A 19,202-nucleotide genomic window follows, 5' to 3' on the forward strand; every position below is an offset into this window, starting at 1 on the left:
CTATCACCTAAAAACAATAAACAAAATGATTTTCTAAACTGTAGCAATGTAATGTACGTATAGTGTCAAATACATTTTTGTAGTCTTCATCAGCTTTAATTCACATGGAAGTGTTCCTAAAGTCATATGCTGTAATGATATTTACATTATGAAAACATGATTTTGGACATTTCAAGTTTTTCACTTCGGCAGATAAAATGAATTGAGCAAAATCAACTCAAAATATTCCCACACGCCAGAACGTCCTCTCTTCCTCGCTGGCTCCATATCTGTCAGTGGAATGATCACCTCTTCGCTCTCTGTCACCATCAACACACTCCACGAATCCCGTGGATGATTCACTTCCTTGTTTGAATCAGGTACCGAAGCAGTTACGTGCGTAATGAAGCTTCGGACGTCACTGGTCACGTGACTTTTGCCAAACGAAGCAAGCCTCGACACAGTGCTTCTGAACCAGTGTGTTGTTTTTTTCGACACACGCTCCGGAGCATCAGCTTCAAGCGGGCCATCACTAGCTTATACCCTACAGTGAGGAAAGACACTGTCATAGACACTGAAGTAAGAGAGTGTGTGTGTGTGTGTGTGTGTGTGTGTGTGTGTGTGTGTGTGTGTGTGTGTGTGTGTGTGTGTGTGTGTGAGAGACACAATAAACAGCAAGATTCATAGATATCTCAATAGGTCAGAAGTCCTGCTTGTGTCTTTAATAGATTTGTGGCCTTAATCAAACCCAGCAGATAATAAATGAGACCAATCAATAACCACGTGCTTTGAACGCCGTTCCAGAACATAGTTGGGACATGTGCCATGTTACCAAGACCGTGCATAACAGGGCATTGTGTGTCCTCATGTCCACACTTGACATGTTTATTACCTGAGTCAAATACTTTGAAAGATGAAACCATGTCTTACTCTCTCTTTTCATTTTGTTAATATTGAAGATTTTAAAAATACCTTAATCAAATTACAGCATGGTCTTCATGCAGTCAAACATGAAGATTTTCTGTAAGTCGTACAGTTTGTAAGTTTTTTGACTTGGTAAATTTATTCATCTAAATGTGTTTAGAAATTAAATATGAGAGCAAACCTGAGTTTAACACAAGCATGATGTCTGTTACATTCACAAGAACGTCAGGACTGAAGTCAGCAGAAAACCATTCAGCCAACATTCGATTCTTCTTCCTTTAGACATGTGTGCTTGTATTTTTCTCATAATTTGCTGGGTCTGAAATGCACCAGGATGTCATTTTTCTGATACGCCGGCTACATAGGGGATGACAATGTTGTTGCGTCTGTCCTTCTTATCCTCCCTCGCTGGTGTCTGGTCTTCTTTTCTGTGCCTCTTTGCTGACTTCAAGAACGCCCATTTAGGATAGCCGCACGTTTTGAGTGCTTCCTTTACATGTGTGTGTTCCTTCTTTTTCCCTTCAGGCTTAGAGGGAACATGTTCTGCCCGGTGGTGTAGGGTCCTAATTACTCCAAGTTTGTGCTCCAGAGGGTGATGGGAGTCAAAGAGGAGGTACTGGTCCGTGTGTGTGGGCTTCCGGTAAACTTCGATGTTGAGGTTGCCGTTCTCTTCAATGTGCACAGCACAGTCCAGGAAAGGCAAACAGTCGTCCTTTGTGTCTTCCTGGTGAACTTGATGTTTTTATCCACAGCGTTAATGTGCGCAGTGAAGGATTCCACTTCTTGTGTCTTGATTTTGACCCAGGTGTCGTCCACATATCTGTACCAGTGGCTGGGTACTCTTCCTTTGAAAGAACCAAGAGCCTTCCTTTCCACTTCCTCCATGTAAAGGTTGGCTACAATAGGTGACACGGGGGAGCCCATGGCACAGCCATGTTTTTGACTGTAGAAGCCTTTGTTGTATTTGAAGTATGTAGTGGTGAGGCAGAGGTCTAACAGTGTGCAGATCTGATCGTGGTGAAGTTGGTCCTGTCCTCCAAGGAGCTGTCTTCTTGTAGTCGTTTTCTGACAGTCTCCACGGCCTCCGTGGTGGGTATGCAAGTGAAGAGAGAGACTACATCAAAGGACACCATGGTTTCATCTGGATCCAGGGGAAGTTTCTGGACCTGGAAGTCGGTGGAGTTCTTGATGTGGTGTGGGGTGTTCCCCATGAGAGGAGCAAGGATGGTAGCAAGGTGTTTAGCAATGTTATAAGTGGCTGAGTTTATGCTACTGACTATGGGTCTGAGTGGGACAGCTTCCTTGTGGATTTTAGGAAGTCCGTAAATGCAGGGTATGGCATCCCCTGGGTAAAGGCGGTGATATGTAAGGCGGTCAATGATCATATTGCCGTACATTTTGGGAGGAACACCCTTCAACTGGTGCGGGACTATGAAAGGGAATCAAGGAAACTAGCGGATTATAGGAACCATCTCTGTTTCAACCTAAGATGCAGACAAAGCAGAGTTGTTCCTAAGAGCCTGCGCCTTGGATCCACTGTCAGGGGATACAGAGCAGACTTGATTCTACAGAGAGCACAAAATCACCTTTTAAGTGAAAGGATAAGACAGGTCCATTTCACCATAGATGCCCTCCAGATCAAGATCAGCCAGACCCTGCAGGAACTGGAAATCCTTCTACCCTCTCCAATCTTAGAAGAGGTTTACAAGTTTGTGGACAAGGCTCAGCGGGCCCAACACTCTAAAGGAAAAGAAAGACAACGCAGGAAATTCCACACCGTGCTTTCAAAAACACACACTCCTCATTCTGAACCAACACAACCCAGAGAAGAAAACACACCTGATGCCAGTCAGGAGAAATGGGTGAAGAACTTTTCAGACCGGAATCTCACTGAACCTGAAAAGAGAGTATTAGCCAAAGGACTCAATTTTGCCATTTCTCCACAACAGTTGCCCATAGTGGACCTCATCACAGCCACAGAAACCGCCATACGGATTAATAAATTATCACAGACAGAAGCAGAGCAAATCAGGATGAAAGTCTCAGCCACCCTCTCCAGTGTCAAAGTCCCTCCGTCCAACCTCACAATACAAGAAAAGAAGGCCGTCGCTTCCCTGAGCAAAGACCACAACATCACTGTTTTACCAGCTGATAAGGGAGGATGCACCGTGGTCCTAAACACTACAGATTACCATACAAAGATCACTACTCTCCTCAGTGACAACAATACCTACGAAGCCCTAAAGCAAGACCCCACAAGCAGCTACAAAAAGAAAGTTATAGCTTGCCTTCAAGACTTTGAAAAGGACAAAGTCATTGACCGCCTTACATATCACCGCCTTTACCATTAGTAATCAGGACCCTACACCACCGGGCAGAACATGTTCCCTCTAAGCCTGAAGGAAAAAAGAAGGAACACACACATGTAAAGGAAGCACTCAAAACGTGCGGCTATCCTAAATGGGCGTTCTTAAAGTCAGCAAAGAGGCACAGAAAAGAAGACCAGACACCAGCGAGGGAGGATAAGAAGGACAGACGCAACAACATTGTCATCCCCTATGTAGCCGGTGTATCAGAAAAACTCAGGAGGGTTTTCTCCAAGCATGACATCCCGGTACATTTCAGACCCAGCAACACGCTCAGACACAAACTGGTTCACCCGAAAGACAAAACTCCAAAACACAGACTTAACAATGTGGTGTATGCTGTACAGTGCAGCGAGGAATGCCCAGACCTCTACATTGGAGAGACCAAACAGCCACTTCACAAGCGCACAACACAGAAGAGCCACCTCCACAGGACAAGACTCAGCAGTCCATCTGCATCTTAAGGATAAAGGACACTCTTTTGAGGATGCCAATGTTCACATTTTGTAAATATCAAATATATGTGACAGGCAAAAACTAGAAAACACTTTTAGCAGTTAGAACAACTTGAATGCAGAATGTTACACCATCACTTATGGATATATTAGTTTTTCGCCTCTCACTGCTTAAGCCATTAATCTTTCTAGAATTGTTCTTTGAAACAGATGCGACCTCACAAAAGATGTTAACTATGCCAATGTTCACATTTTCAGAATCAGAATCAGAATCAGAATACTTTATTGATCCCTGGGGGAAATTATTTAATTATTTAATTATTTTTGGACAGAGAGGACAGATGGTTTGAAAGAGGAGTGAAAGAAGCATCTATGTCCACTGTGAGCGACCATCTTTGAACAGAGGCGGGGGTTTACGACACCAACTCTCTGCCATCTATAATCCAGTTTTGAGATCCTTCCCAGACGCCTTAACGCCCACTCACATCCTGGACCATCTGACCTCAGGAATTCGCATGATAAGGTGGGGCCAGGTTTCACAATGAGCTCACCTGAAACCCTGGCTGATTGTGACCCACACCCAGTTTCACACCTTGGCTCAGGCGATTAGAGGATCATCAGGGGGTCCTTTTGTCCCTCTGTGGGGGGTTACTCCCACTAGGTTTATATCTGGGACTCTCCACCATTTGACCTTAGAACTGAAGAAGCTTCTCGGATGAGAGGTGAAACGTCTTCAAGCAACTTAAAGAAGTCCAGACGCTTTTCTTTGCAAGCTCCTTTGACTACGATGACCTGGATGACTGAGAACCTTCACAGACTTTCTGGTTTGTCATTTAAGATTGTTGAGTTTAGACATTTAAAATACACAATTCCACTATTCCAGTGATTTAAAGAATATGAGCTTTTAATATTCATTCAAATGTTTTCTGCCTATAGAAAAACTGACTAATGACAAAAGAACCTTTTATGTACATTTTAAAGAAAGTACATAAAATGAAAGAGGTTGTTCAACTGGTGGAAGTTTGCACCAGTGCTGCTGTTGTTGAGTAGAATTTGTTGTGGATATTTCTCTCTGATTTCATCTCTGATGGAGCAGGTGAAGATGGCCTGGCTTTCCATAGCTGTAACATTTTTGGAGGCTCTATCCAAAGTGGCCTTGGAGAGTATGCTCACACTCTGGGAGGCCATGTTCAAGAGAGGGCGAGGGGGAAGCTCCCAGAAGCCCTGCTGGGAACTACCTCTATCACCACTTCCTGTGCAGTTTGGAGGTTTGTGCTTCCTGCTGCTTCTCTTTAAGGATCTGGGTCTTACCTAAGCCCTGTAACCCGGTGGACCCCAGCATGTCGTCACAGTCATGTTGTAAATGGGTGTGTTGAACAACACCTGTCAAAGAAATAAGAAGCTACTCATTGTTACTTGAGTCGATTCTGACTTTGTCAGCTTTTAAAATACACTCAACAAAAATATAAACGCAACACCTTTGTTACTGCTCCCATTCCCCATGGGATGGTTGTAGAGACCTAAAATTCATTCCAGATACACAATATAACCATCCCTCCCAAACAGTGGTCACAAATCAGTCCAAATGTGTGGTAGTGGGCACATCTGCCATATTGAGATAATCCATCCCACCTCACAGGTGTGCCACATCAGGATGCTGATCTGACATCATGAGTAGTGCACAGGTGTACCTCAGACTGCCCACAACAAAAGGCCACCTTGGAATGTGCAGTTTTGTCTCACAGCAAAATGCCACAGATGCCACAAGCAATGAGGGAGCGTGCAATTGGCATGCTGACAGCAGGAATGTCAACCAGATCTGTCGCCCGTGCATTGAATGTTCATTTCTCAACCATGAGCCGTCTCCACAGGCGTTTCCGAGAATATGGCAGCACATCCAACCGGCCTCACAACCGCAGACCTCGTGTAACCACACCAGCCCAGGACCTCCACATCCAGCAGGTTCACCTCCAAGATCGTCTGAGACCAGCCACCCAGACAGCTGCTGGAACAATTGGTTTGCACAACCAAACAATTTCTGCACAAACTGTCAGAAACCGTCTCAGGGACGCTCAACTGCATGCCCGTCGTCCTCATCGGGGTCTTGACCTGACTCCAGCTCGTCGCCGTAACAGACTTGTGTGGGCAAATGCTCACATTCGATGGCGTCTGGCACGTTGGAGAGGTGTGCGCTTCACGGATGAATCATGGTTCACATTGTTCAGGGCAGATGGCAGCTGAGAATGTTCCAGTTCTTGCATGGCCAGCATAGTCACCGGACATGTCACCCATTGAGCATGTTCGGGATGTGCTTGACCGGCGTATACGACAGCGTGTACCAGTTCCCACGAATATCCAACAACCTCGCACAGCCATTGAAGTGGAGTGGACCAACATTCCACAGGCCACAATTGACAATCTGATAGACTCCATGCGACGGTGTGTTGCACTGCATGAGGCAAATGGTGGTCACACCAGATACTGACCGGTTCTGGGTCCCCAGACCCCCAATAGCGCAAAAAACTGCACATTCCAGGGTGGCCTTTTGTTGTGGGCAGTCTGAGGTACACCTGTGCACTACTCATGATGTCAGATCAGCATCCTGATGTGGCACACCTGTGAGGTGGGATGGATTATCTCAATATGGCAGATGTGCCCACTACCACACATTTGGACTGATTTGTGACCACTGTTTGGGAGGGATGGTTATATTGTGTATCTGGAATGAATTTTAGGTCTCTACGTCCATCCCATGGGGAATGGGAGCAGTAACACAGGTGTTGCGTTTATATTTTTGTTGAGTGTACATCAAATTCTTTAAACTGTTCAAATGCAGTAAAAACAAAAACTGTCACATACCCTGATGCGTTTGTAGATTCCTCTACTGGCTTCCATTGAAATGTTGTTGTTGTATCACAGCTGGGAAAGAAAAGAGTCAAATACTCTCCATAGCGTAAGGTAAAATGTAGATATGAAAATACTCTGAACTCGATGGTTTCTCTTAAATTAAGAAGGTTTATACTAGAAATATTAAGACCGAAATGGCAACAATACATTTTAAATGGCCTAATGGCTAAAATACACTCACTGGCCACTGTTTCAGGTACACTTGCTCACGTACTCCTTAACACAAATATCTAATCAGGTGGTCACAAGTGCATTTAGGCAGACGTGGGAAGCATCAAATATTTTGTTACTGTACTTAAGTACAAAATTCGGGTATCTGTACCTTACTGAAGTTTTTTTTTCTGACTACTTTTTACTTTTACTGCCTAAGTTTGTGAACAAGTACCTTTACTTTGTACACTTTACATTTTCAAAACAGGCTCGTTACTTCTGCGCATCTATCTATCTCTCTCTAATGCTTTTTGCATTCGTTATTGAACCTTTAGCTCTTCTACTGCGCTCAACAGACGAATACACGGGGATCAGAAGGGGAAAAGCAGAACATAAAGTCTCGCTTTATGCAGATGATTTACTACTGTATATCTCTAACCCTGCAAAATCAGCCCCAGTCATCATGGAAATTTTGCAGAACTTTGGAGAAGTGTCAGGATACAAATTGAATTGATCTAAAAGTGTGTTCCCAGTCAACTCTAAAGCAATAGGTAACCCAAGTTGTTTCAATACTTTACCATTTCGGGTTTCTAATCAGTTCCAATGTCTTGGGATAAATATCACTCAGGATTATTATGGTTTATTCAAACATAATCTTTCTATTTTATATGATGAAACCAAAAATAACAGACAAATGGATTAATCTACCGATTCCACTAGCAGGGAGGATAAACATTGTTAGAATGAATATTCTTCCCAAATTCTGATTTTTATTTCAGTGTATCCCTATTGTGATTAATAAAGCCTTAAATTAGACGAGAAATATCCTGTTTCATATGGAACAGAAGGAATCCCAGAATCAAGAAAGGCTACCTGCAGAGACCGACAGGTCAGGGAGGGATGGGGTTACCATGCTTCCGTCTGTATTATTGGTCATGTAATGTTCGTTCCATGTCGTTTTGGTTGCGCACTAAGGGGGCCGACTGGACAACGATGGAGAATGAAAGCTGTTACCCTCCTCATTAGAGGCTATGATCTATTCAGCTCTCCCTATCCCCAAACATGACTTTAAAAATCCTGTAGTCTCTCATACAATTAAAATCTGGACACAGATAAGGAAACATTACGGGTGGAAGGAAGCTTCCATACTAACTCCACTCATGAATAACGCAACATTCACACCATCACTTTCAAACATCTCATTTCTCCAATGGAACCACACAGGGCTGCACTCAAAGGATTTATTCATCAACAAGGTTTTTCCCACATTCCGGCAACTGCAAGAAAAATTTGACTTGCACAGTAATGACTTTTTCAAATACTTACAGATCAGAAGCTTTGTAAGGAGGCTTTTTCTATCTTTTCCAGATCGGCCCCCAGACTCTGCCTTAGATAACTTATTCCAGTTTGATCCACTCAAGAAAGGACTCCGCAGCTGCTGAGTGAGCCCTCATCTGGGACTCTCCTCAGCTCTTTCTGGGACAGTGGCGCAGCTGCCCCTCTGTTGGTCTTCCTTGGTCTCTTGTGTTCTGGGGGCCTCTGGATGTCTGGAGTTTTGATCTCCTCCATACCTGCTTCATGCCCTGGAGGACGGGGCTGTGGCCCCCCCACACCCTCTAGCAGATCATTACATGAAGGAACCTTTTAAAAACAAGCGTCCATGCTCACAGGTGTACACACGGGTGATCACACCCACAAACTACACCCTTTTTGGCTCCTACCTCAAAGCACACTGTGTTCTGTTGATCTTATGTGCTGCACAATAATGTTTAATATTTAGTATTTACTGTCATATTCCCATATATCATTGTGATGTTGTTTATTCTATTACTCTTGTTCTCTTCTGCTTGTTTTCTTTTTTCTTTCTCAACAGGTGATCCAGGTGATTGATATATGCATTTTTTTTCTTTTTTTTTCTTTTTTCTTTTTCCTGCTTGTTCCCCCGTCCCTCTTCTCAGCTGTTTCTCTTTCCCTCTTTCTTTCTCCCCTTCTTTCCCCCAGTCAAGTCTGTCCCGTATTCAGCAAGTGAAAATAAAATAAACAATAAAAGGTGAATCAAATGGACCATTACGGCAAGGCTGGGATGGTCAGTTTGGTAAAGTAAATCCGTTGGGCATCTTTCTTTGCCTTTAGACAACAATTCTGATGCAAAAGAGCCAAACGGGACAGGCAAAAAAAAAAAAAAAAAAAAAAAAAAAGGACTAATAACAGAAGTTCACAATGCATTGTCACAACTGGATGGAACTACCACACTTGACTATCTGAGAGAGGCCTGGCAGTGTGACCTGGGTACGAGAATCACAGACAGTCAATGGACAAAAGCCCAGGAAAATGTAAACTCTTCCTCTGTTTGCATTCGTCATGGACTCTTACAGTTTAAAGTGCTACATAGACTCCATTTATCAAAGTTGAAACTGTCAAAAATGTTCCCCAATGTAAACTCGTCCTGCGAAAGATGTAAACAGCAACCTGCTTCACTGGCGCATGTGTTTTGGAATTGTCCCTGTATAGCAGCATACTGGAATAATGTCTTTCATATCTTGTCTAAAATTCTAAAAAACCACTTAAGCCAGACCCAATCTGTGCTTTATTTGGAGTGAAGCCGGTTGTTGTAAACCTGTCAGCCACCCAAAATAATGTGATAGATTTTGTGACGCTGCTGGCACGCCGTTTAATTCTACTAAATTGGAAACAAAAGGTGCCTCCTACCACATCAGCCTTACAAGATGTATTGAGACATTTGCAGCTGGAAAGAATTAAACTCCTATTAAGGGGGAGGTTGGAGGAATTCCATTCAACCTGGCAACCTTTTATAGATCTCTTCAACACAGTGCAGATATAAATGATCACTGGATCACCCCAGGGTTGTTGCCTCTCTCCCCTTCTGTTCATTCTGTACACAAATGAGTGTGGCAGCAATTTCACGAACAGACACATCCTGAAGTTTGCTGACGACACAGTGATCGTCAGTCTTCTAGTGGGGGACGAGTCAGGCCATGGACAGGTTGTAGATGATTTTGTGAATTGGTGTGATGATTCCTTCCTTTCACTTAATGTGTCAAAAACTAAAGACATGATTATTGATTTTAGGAAGTCCTCTTATAGCTCATCGCCCACTATCATTAAAACTGCCGATATTGGAATCGTTGAGAGTTATAAATATCTAGGTGTGGTACTTGACCATAAACTGTGTTTTGAATCTCATGCTGATGCCACTACTAAAAAAGTTCAACAAAGACTGTTCTTTTTAAGGAAAATGAGATCTTTGAATGTCTCATTGAGATGTCCTTGTTTTATAGAAGTTTTATCGAATCTGTGATGTCTTTTTGTGTCGCTGCCTGGTTTGGTAACCTGACGGTGAAGAACAAGAATCGGTTGGGACTTCTGGTAAAAACTGCTAGCAAAATTTCAGGGCGCTGGCAAGATGGACTTTTGGCCATTTACAATAGAAATGTGCTTAGAAAGGCTCATTCTATTGTTAATTGTGTGAACCATCCACTTCACAGTGAGTTTGAGTTGTTGCCTTCCGGCTGCCGTTTTAGAGTACCTCCGAGGAGGAGGACTAAAAGACTCCAGGTCTCTTTTATCCCTACTTGTCTCCTTAATGGCAAATAATTGTCCTTGAACTTTCTATCATTATTATTGTTATTATTATTTTATAGTATTGTTCTGTTTATTTTTATCCTGCTGCTGAACTAATTTCCCCTTGTGGGACAATAAAGAAATTGAATTGAATTGAGCCTCATTGGTAGTTCGATAAATAACATCCTCTGTCCAACTTTTTTTCGTTGTTTTGTTTTGTTTTTTCTTTGCTTAATTTTTACTGTATCTATGTAATCATTTATATTTGAATCTTTGTCGCCTTTATGATAAAGAAAACTTGAAAAGCAAATAAAGAGATTTGGAAGAAAAAAAAATTGGGTTTATTAGAACAGGATGGACGAACGACCACAGCACTCTCAGCACAGGGCTGACAGGACTTTCCCCCATATAATAAATATAAAGACAGATTACTATACCAAACTTACAGATAACAGTGCATTTACTGGATTAGTTCTGTTAACTCTTGCTTTTCAAAAAACAGTGAGGAACAAAGTATAATCGAAGTGCTTGCTCTGATGAAGGCGTTTAAACTGGAAACAGCAGCGTAGTGAATAAGGATCCGTGTCCACACATCTCCTGTATCCACTAATCCTCAGCAGTGACAATGCTTAGTTCAAAATCCTCAATGCAGCTTTTTCTGTGCTCAAGATGCTCTCAGCTGTTTAACTTCAGGTAGGGGAGAAAAGTTTGACATATTTCACAACCAATAAATGTTAGAGAAGCCTCTGAAAACAAGGTCACAGTTACTTCCCAAGCAAAAACCTCTGCTTGTGCTCACAGACACTAAATCGCAACAAATAATAGGACAAAAGTGACACAAGAGAGTAAGGGAGGAGCACGCATGAAGTGAGACATGTGTGCACATGTGTGCACATATGTACACACGTGTTCTTAGTACTGCTCTGTAAACACAAATGTGAATCTCAAAGGAGAATAAGAGAGAGCACAGATTTAAACCATGCAGAACGGAGGCTGTGACTCAAAGAAGAAGGCAGGAAGATGATTGGACTAGAGTAACGATGACAGTATTGAGATGGACAGCGTGGGAAAATGGTAGCGGTGTAATGAATAGACTAGCAGCCGAACACAGATCTCGAGAGACCAAAGCAATATCTGCCTGGAAGTCAAGAATGTGCTCCGATCGCCCCAATCGGTCCTGGAATGTGGAAGGCTAGAGCGCTGTTTATAAACCCTCAACAGAAATGCAGCTGTGCAAAGAACAGAGGTGTTCTGGGCACTAAATACAGGATGAACTGTGCCTTATACTAATTTGGCTAAGGGAAGCCACCAGTCCACTTTTTTATTATTGCTTCCAGTATCTCGAGTATCTCTCTATTTAGAAAGTTTTACAGTCTCTGAAATTGTTACATTATGTCTGCACTGTGCTCCCTGAACACTTCATTTGATGGGTTTTCTACTCAAACTGTGATGAACACAAATAACTAAATGCTGTAACACAAGTTACGCATGTAGCTGTGGCCTGTGGGACCACCAGCTGATGGACTCAGTACCGTACTTTAATGTCCAGCTTACTTAATGTTACCCTCTCATGGCTGCTGGTCTGACCACATCTATAAAAGCCAATATTAAGATCTTGTTGAGCCCTTGGTACAGTCATGCAGTGGTTAGCACTGCCAGCTCACAACTACACAGTGCTGGGTTCAAATCTGCCATCTGGCCGGGTCTGTGTTTTTAGCTGCTAAATGCGTCACGTCTGCTTCTTTATTATAAAAATAAGACTGACATTAAAATACCAGAGTCTTAAAAAATCTTGAGTCATGTGGTAAACTGTGGGGTGAACAAGGTGATGAGCATGGTCACCTCTTAATTCTGTCAAGTTTCTTAGAGCTCACCTTACAATGAAATGCCAGTTGGACAACGTGATACATGACCTCAGAAATCAGAATCAGAAAGGGTTTTATTGCCAAATGTTGAGCAGCTTTACAACATTAGGAAATTGCTGCAGTGCTTCAGTGCAAACATGCTGTCATATAACGCTTAAATAGACATAAAAATAAGAATTAAAAGTGCTAAGTAGATAGATATATACATGATATATACATGAGTGCAGGTGGTGATCAGTGCCAAACATGGAATGATGCAGTGAACACAGTGTAGGGTCATGTGTTAGTGGCGGGTACAGTCATACGGTTATTGTTCATGTGTCCAACAGCAGAGGGGAAGAAACTGTTCTTATGGCGAGAGGTTCTGGTGCGAATGGACCGGAGCCTCCTGCCTGAGGGGAGCAGGTCAAACAGACTGTGTCCAGGGTGAGAAGGGTCAGCTGAGATCCGAGCTGCACGCCCCAGTGTCCTGGAGGTGTACAGGTCCTGCAGAGATGGGAGTCTGCAGCCAATCACCTTCTCAGCAGAGCGCACAACACGCTGCAGTCTCTGTTTGTCCCTGATAGAGGCTCCAGCGTACCACACGGTGATGGAGGAGGTGAGGATGGACTCGATGATTGCAGTGTAGAACTGCATCATCGTCCGTGTTGGCAGGTTGAATTTCTTCAGCTGCCTCAGGAAGTACATCCTCTGCTGGGCTTTCTTAATGACGGAGGTGATGGTGGTGTCAGTCAGGATGATGGGGGGGAGTGGGGCTGTGTGCTTCCTGAAGTCCACAATAATCTCCACTGTCTTCTGGGCATTCAGCACCAGGTTGTTGTGGCTGCACCAGGACGCCAGGACCTGATACATGATGCAGCATTTTGTCAAGCATTCAAAAGATATCGCAGGAATAATCAGGTTGACCAAGCAAACTATCAGGATCTATTATACATTTATGGTTAATGTCAGTTGACCTGCATCATCATCTGTGAAACAACTGGGCAAGGTGTGTGTGTGTGTGTGTGTGTGTGTGTGTGTGTGTGTGTGTGTGTGTGTGTGTGTGTGTGTGTGTGTGTGTGTGTGTGTGTGTACTGGTCTAGAGGGATGTGTTGATGTTGACTGTAACAGCATTTGACAGCTCCCAGAACAAAATGCCCTAGTTGCCAAAAGGAATGGGCACTCAACTGCACACAGATCCTTTATAGGTGAAGAAGATCAGAGGGAAGATGGGTTCATGAGGTCAGCTGCTAACAGCATTAAAAGGCTTGTTAACTTAACAAACTAAGTTAACTTTACAAGGGTTAAGGGTTATGATTTCAGAAACCCTGAAAACTCTGTCCATATATAACAATAATAAATCTAAACTTAGAGTAAAATTTAAGTTAAGTTATAACAATGGCCAGACAACTGTCATCGAGTTTAGGACTAGAACTGAACTAGATAGAAATAAACCCAGAATTTGCATACTTTTACTCTCAAGAGACACAGCAGAACCCGCAAGAAATGTGGAAACAGAAGTCTTCCTAGAGCGGGCTTTTCTTAGTGGAGTTTTATCAGCCCAAGCAGCTCGATAGCTAAGGAGGCTTCGTGGTCATCACACCAGCAAATAGGTACTATATTGACAAATTAACCAGATTTTCTCAAGAGATCACAAAAGTCTCCACGCCAACATTATCATGTGTTTAAAGCTTTGGGTTTTCTCCTCCACAGTTGTTGTTGATGAGGCCATCTGCCTGAACTTTAAGTCTTGACCTGAATCCAAAATGGATATTTTTTTAATGATTATTGCTTAATTGGACAGCTGAACTATGTGAGGTGGTGAAAAGATTGCAGTTTACCATTATATCCTAATTATATCACTATATAATAGTGAAGTCACCTATGCTGTTGGATGTGCACAAATACGGGCAACACTGTGTCATGGTGCTGGGTTTGGTGACCTAGTGTTCATGTTTGAGTTTTGTTAATATTCTTTGGCTTTGTGTCAGCCATGGTTTTGGTTCTCTTTACACGTTTGTGCTCATGTTATAGTTTTTAGTCTTTTTCTGTCTCTGTGCCGTCCCAGTGTTTCTTGTTTTTAGTGCCTCCGTGTTCCAGGGGCTCTCTCTGTCTCTTCAAATCAGTCACAGACATGAATGTATGGACTGGGAATCTAAAAACTGTTTCGCAAGAGACTTTGCTTTTATCTGAAGTCCCGCTTGAACTTTCTCCCTGTCCGTCTGTATCCCTGATCCCTGGGCAGCTCGGACGCAGCTCCTCCCCGCACCTGTACCAGTTCCTCAGGTAGGAACAGCTGGTGTTCAGTCATTTCCGGCTCCCCAGGTGAGGACAATTGTAAGCCAGTCCTCCTCAGTACCCGTGCCTGTTTCTCAGGTGAAAGCAGCTGGTGTCTGGTGGGTCCCTGCAACTGTGTCCAGGGTGAGGGCAGCTGTGACCCAGTCCTCTCCCACACCAATATTTCTTCCTTGGTTGGAGGTGGCTGGCACCCAGCGAGCTCCTGCGTCGGCTCCTAGGGGGAGGGCGGTCAGGACCCAGCTAGGCCAAAACCCTGGGATGTTTCTTTGTGGCGAGTGGTATTTCCTTACAGGTTCAAGTGACCACCGTCACTGAGTATGCTTGGGTGATGTGCATGGTCTTCAGCAATATACAACATAACATTGTGACAAGATAATCAAGATTATTCACTTCACCTGTGATTTTGACATTGTGACTAAATGTGGTACTTATGCTAATGACAGGTAGATGCAGTGCAGTCTATAGTCTACAACCTGACTTGAGTTTGCAACTACTCGAACCAAATGTATCAGCAAAATTAGAATGTAATGCAATTATCTATGGGCTGAATCCCTGCAAAATTTATTTTTTGGAAAGTACCAATTTCCAAGGCCACTCAATACTTGAATTTAAAAATGTCCATCTGCACCCCAGGGTAGACTCAGGAGCAATGTTCCCTCTAAGCTGCGCGTGTGCACAATTGCGCACTGCTGGTACGGTCTCTGTGCACAGAAAATCTGCGTTGCGCACACACAAAAAATCTAACTTGAATTGAAATTAAAATTAAAACTTTAACAATTATGGGATCAGAACGATGCCACCTTATCCCAAAGTCCAGCCAATGATGCGATTCACATTCGTATATACGCAGCTAATCAACGTGGCTGACAGGCTATGACAGCGTCCTTATGTGCCGGTGTTTTAGCAAAGCGGCTGATGTGGAGTGAAGCCACGTTAATGACAACGTGTACAACCATTGGAGATGTGAGCAGGACAGACGGAACAACTGACGGACAAAGTGTGGACTTTATACCAGTTTATAAACTGTGTTGATCGGCCACGTAAAACCAGAGTTATGATAAAATATCTGCAATGTTTGGTTTTCTTCCTGAATACTGTCGTTGTTTATATTTACTGCAGGAAGAAACGGTAAAAACGGCGTTTTATAAGGAAAACGCTCGAAAGCCTGTGAGCAAAAACACCAAAACTCCCAGCCTTTCCTATTGGTGGAAAAATGTACCATGTGGACCAATCAAAGAATGATATGGCAACATGGCCTTTAGTTGTTTAGGACGGGGGAAGTTTTAGGAGTGACGGCGTGTTTGAGATGTGAGAGATTTGAGACGTTTAGCACAAATCTTGTGTAGTTAGTGTGTAGTTAGTGTGTAGTTAGTGTGTAGTTAGTGTGTAGTCAGTGTGTAGTTAGTGTGTAGTTAGTGTGTAGTCAGTGTGTAGTTAGTGTGTAGTTAGTGTGTAGTCAGTGTGTAGTTAGTGTGTAGTTAGTGTGTAGTCAGTGTGTAGTTAGTGTGTAGTCAGTGTGTAGTCAGTGTGTAGTTAGTGTGTAGTCAGTGTGTAGTTAGTGTGTAGTCAGTGTGTAGTTAGTGTGTAGTTAGTGTGTAGTCAGTGTGTAGTTAGTGTGTAGTCAGTGTGTAGTTAGTGTGTAGTCAGTGTGTAGTCAGTGTGTAGTTAGTGTGTAGTCAGTGTGTAGTCAGTGTGTAGTTAGTGTGTAGTCAGTGTGTAGTCAGTGTGTAGTCAGTGTGTAGTCAGTGTGTAGTTAGTGTGTAGTCAGTGTGTAGTTAGTGTGTAGTCAGTGTGTAGTTAGTGTGTAGTCAGTGTGTAGTCAGTGTGTAGTTAGTGTGTAGTCAGTGTGTAGTTAGTGTGTAGTCAGTGTGTAGTTAGTGTGTAGTTAGTGTGTAGTTAGTGTGTAGTCAGTGTGTAGTTAGTGTGTAGTCAGTGTGTAGTCAGTGTGTAGTTAGTGTGTAGTCAGTGTGTAGTTAGTGTGTAGTCAGTGTGTAGTCAGTGTGTAGTTAGTGTGTAGTCAGTGTGTAGTCAGTGTGTAGTTAGTGTGTAGTCAGTGTGTAGTCAGTGTGTAGTTAGTGTGTAGTGTAGTCAATAGTTGTGTTGTGTGTCAGAACAATGAGGCGACTGCTGAGTGTTACAGGTGTTACAGCAGTGACACATCTGCTGCTGTCAGGCCTGCAGGTATCAGGCTGTTGTTCTCCTTCATCTCATAGTGGACAGAAATTATTTTTTGGAGCGGCACAAATAATTTGTGTGGCATCAGATTTGATGCAGAACAGCTGATTGTTCTGTGAATAGTTTGAAATGTTTGTTTAAAAAACACCTTGGCTGCATTTTTAGGTAAACAGCTGCAAAACACTTTGTTGTTTGCAAAACTCAGTTACTTTTTTGAAGAAGTAACTATATAATTAGTTAGAGTTACAGACTCTCTCCCAGACCACAGACTCATAATACAAGTCAGAGCTTTATAAAAAAAAAGAAAGAAAGTTGTGTTTTCAAAATTGGAGTTGAAGTTATTTTTCCTTCCAATAGTGTTAACATGCTGCACAGGACAGGAACACGATTTTTATAATTTTCATTGTAAGTGGGCTAAAGCAGTTAATTAAAAGTAGTCTAACATAAATGCTGTAATTTGATTACTTTAATAAACATGTAACTTGGATGGATTGGATGCTGGCGTGACCACAGTGCACACGTCTGCTGTTGCTCACAGTGGTCCAAGGGGACGCTCAGGGAGTTTGTGTTCGCTCAGACACGTGAAACATTAGAGGGAACATTGCTCCTGAGCTGCTGGAAGCATTATATTTACTGCTGGCAAATAGAAGAAGTGGCTGATCTGAGGAAGTCCTACCAGTGGCTGGACAAAGCTGAAAGACAACACAGAGGCACTAATCATAGCAGCACAAGAACAAGCTCAAAGAACAAGATCTATAGAGCCTGAGGTCTACCACACCAGGCAAAGATGCCCCCGAGACAATCCAGCACATAATGGCAAGACACAAGATGCTAGCAGGCAGGTTATAGAATGAACACCATAACCAAGTGGCCGGCATAATATACAGGGACATCTGTGCCGAGTATGGCCTGCAAGTCCAAGCGCAAAATGTCCCCCTAGGGTGGTGGAGAATGACCAAGCTAAGATCCTGTGGTACTTCCAGATACAGGCGGACAAACTGGTGATGGCTAACCAACATCATAGTGATAGAAATACCAAGTGACAGCAACTCTAGTGATTCATTTGACATTGATATTGGAATCCTTCCTAAGCATCGACTTTAATTGACATTTGTTACTTTTAAAGCAACTGTATTTCCCAGCTCTATCTCTCTACCAAACCTGACTCTACTCTTCCTCCACCCTCCCTCATCCTCTGTCTAGCTGAACTTAATTCTTGGTTCTCCTCCAACTTTCTTAAACTCAACAGCAATAAATCGGAACTTCTTCTGGTTGGCACCAAACAACTGCTATCCAGAATTAACAATTTCTCTCTCACCATCAATAACTCGCTGGTCCCTATCTCTCCCTCTGTGAAAAGCTTGGGTGTCATTCTCGATAGCACATTATCCTTTAACTCGCATATCAATAATATTACACGTGCAGCATATTTCCAACTCCGTAACATTAATCGCCTCCGCCCCTTCCTCACACCTCACGCCACTGCCATTCTCATCCATAATCTTGTTATCTCTAGAATTGACTACTGCAACTCATTATTATTTGGCCTCACACAAAAATCTATCAACAAGCTCCAACGTGTCCAGAACTCTGCTGCCCGTATTATTACTAGGACTTCTTCTACCCACCACATCTCCCCAATCCTGAAGCAACTTCACTGGCTCCCGGTCAAATTTCGCATCCATTTTAAAATAATTCTGTATACATTCAAGGCTATTCACTCTCTCTCTCCACCGTACCTCTCTGACTTATTACAGATGAAGCTCCCATCCCGCTGCCTCAGATCTTCATCTTCTCTTTCTCTCTCTGTTCCCTCTGCTCGTCTGATCACAATGGGAGGGAGGGCCTTTAGTTGCTCTGCCCCTCGACTTTGGAATTCCCTACCCCCGGACCTCAGAAATATTAGCTCATTCTCTCTTTTTAAGTCCACCCTTAAAACTCATCTGTTTAAAATTGCTTATTCTTAAATTTCTGTATGTTTTAACTTTTATCTTCTATTTTTATCATTGTGTATATTTCCAGTTTTTATCTGTTGTACAGTGTCCTTGGGTGCTTTGAAAGGCGCTATTTAAATAAAATGTATTATTATTATTATTATTATTAAAAAAGTTGTCTGATAGTTGTGCTAACATTGCTATCATGGCCTTCAATGCAGAGATTCAGCGTGTTGAGAACTCACATAAAATTGCATAAACAGGGCAGTCGTCAGCCTCCTAAAATGCTTGTGACGAAGTGGTAGGCTTGAACTTATCTACCACTTGTCCCTTAAACATATTGATAATTTATCCCATGTTATTTTACAGTTGGCCATAATGCTTTAGTTTAGGCACTGCTGGTGTAACTTTGCTCTACATACCATCCTGGGTTTGTTTGTGGCAGCACAGTTTACATCCATGCATATGCTCTTAGAGCTAATACTACTCAACCTTCAGGTGATTTAAATGTTCTTGTGTTGACAGGTAAATGTCTGGTAAATTATGTTAGCTTATGTTGCTTTGTTTATACTTACCTTTGGTTGTCCC

This window comes from Diplotaxodon limnothrissa, linkage group LG18 (assembly GCF_057381915.1).
Source record: "Diplotaxodon limnothrissa isolate DT_005_m linkage group LG18, D_limnothrissa_male_GT1.1, whole genome shotgun sequence".
In the NCBI taxonomy this organism is placed as follows: domain Eukaryota; kingdom Metazoa; phylum Chordata; class Actinopteri; order Cichliformes; family Cichlidae; genus Diplotaxodon; species Diplotaxodon limnothrissa.